Genomic DNA, 1,960 nt, shown 5'->3' with positions numbered 1-1,960 from the left:
AGAGAGAGAGAGAGACAGAGAGAGAGAGACAGAGAGAGAGAGACAGAGAGAGAGAGAGGTTAATACAATAATTCAGACTGGAGCTGGGGTTTGGTCAGGAGTGGTGTGTCTGTGGTTCCTCCTTATACTGCGGCACACCCTGCGTGATGCTGTAGCATTCTGTGGCACGTCATTTAATTCTCAGCCATTTTTTCCTGTTACTGCAAGTGATTGCTAGTTTGACCACCAGAGGGCATCTATGAGAAGCATTTTGATAGTTTTCCATATTGGCATTACCAGAGAATTTAAAACCTTTTTTGAAATAACATAGTATACGGGATTGATTTTAAGAAATGTGGCTTCATTCATATGATTAATATTATGGTGTTTCTATTCAGAGAAAAACAAAACCCTCGGGGTTTCTGTTACTCTGTACAACGTCACGGTCGGGATTGGAGAATTCTAAATAGTTTGCCTTCATTAGACAACTTTGTTCCAATATTTATGTAAATCAGCGATATTTATTCCCATAGTAATTCGTTATGGATCCATAACTAAATCAACATCTGCATTTTGAAAGAGTATTTTTTATCACTATTTTATTAACGAAATGTGTTTATTAGGCTACTGTGCAGTCTGCAATGCATACTGTAGTAAACATTGGAAAGTGCCTAATTCCTTACATAAGTGAGAGCAGGCTATGTCTGTACTACAGAACGCGGGGCACGCGGGAGACCGGGGTTCAAATCCCCGTTGGGGAGGAAGGAGTAGGCTGTCCTTGTAAATAGGAATTTGTTCTTAACTGATTCCATATGTGTTATTTCATAGTTGTGATGTCTTCATTATTATTCTACAATGTAGAAAATAGTAAAAATATAGAAAAATCCTGGAATGAGTAGGTGTGTCCAAACTTTTGACTGGTAATTGCTGGAACGGAAAATGATGGTCGGCAGTACAGTACTGGGCTATTTACGAGGAGTAGACTGTCATTGTAAATAAGAATTTGTTCTTAACTGACTTGCCTATTTAAATAAAGGTTACACTAAGAGCATAACATTTCTGCACCCTCATTTTCTAAGTATTGTCTAACCAATACTCAAACGGAGCTTAAGTGAAAATAAAAATGTCTGAGCTATCTTTTTTTGCAGGTCATTGGCAACAGCCGGATAAGATGAGGAAAAAGAAAAAGAAACCGCTCTTGATCATATCACTGATCTTTAATAAGCTTTACGTATCGGCCTTATGGCCTTCGTCAGAGCTTTACGTATCGGCCTCTGTTGAATGTCTCATATGTGTGTGTGTTATGTGTGCGTCCCCGTTGGTGGTGGGGGTTTGGGTGTGTTGAGTCCCAGAATGTGTGTTTGTGTGTGTATGTGCGTGCCCGTGTGGTGTGTTACCTGTTTTGAGCTCCAGAATGGTGTGTTTGTGTTGTATGTGTCGCGTGCGTCCGTGTGTGTGTGTTGACGTCCAGAATGTTGTGTTTGTGTGTGGTATTGTGCGCGTGCGTACGTGTGTGTGTACCTGTTGACGTCCAAATGTGTGTTACTGGTGTGAGGACCATGTTGATGTGAGCAGAGCTGAGGATGGCTCTGTTAGACTGAAGAGCTGCCAGCAGGGGATCGTGGTACCACCCTCATCACTGACTCCAGCCTCCTCACATAAACACACTCACTGATATACAGCTCCCTCACCACTACACCACGCCACTCCTAAGACAGACAGCAGCAGAAGAGACAGAGAGCACACAAACAGACAGACAGCCAGGTAATTTCTGATTTGAAGTATAAAGTCAAAGATTAAGGAACATACACACACACACACAACACACACACACACACACACACACACACACACACACACACACACACACACACACACCCCACACACAAACCTGTTGTATTCTGGGACAGGACTGAGGAGTCTGTGTGACCCCTCTCTGTCATGAAACACAGAAGCTCCTCTTCCCTTCTTCTTTCTTTGT

The 1,960-nt window shown here is 42.3% G+C and overlaps 1 protein-coding gene across 1 annotated transcript in view; it reads right to left on the bottom strand.

Moving 5' to 3' along the window:
- Positions 1 to 1,960, bottom strand: part of LOC112072536 (epithelial cell-transforming sequence 2 oncogene-like) — a 45,136-nt gene that overhangs the window by 459 nt on the left and 42,717 nt on the right.

Source organism: Salvelinus sp. IW2-2015, unplaced genomic scaffold (assembly GCF_002910315.2).
Source record: "Salvelinus sp. IW2-2015 unplaced genomic scaffold, ASM291031v2 Un_scaffold1953, whole genome shotgun sequence".
Lineage (NCBI taxonomy): Eukaryota > Metazoa > Chordata > Actinopteri > Salmoniformes > Salmonidae > Salvelinus > Salvelinus sp. IW2-2015.
Note: the sequence above shows the minus strand (reverse complement) of the source record. Positions and strands in the feature narration are given on the sequence as shown.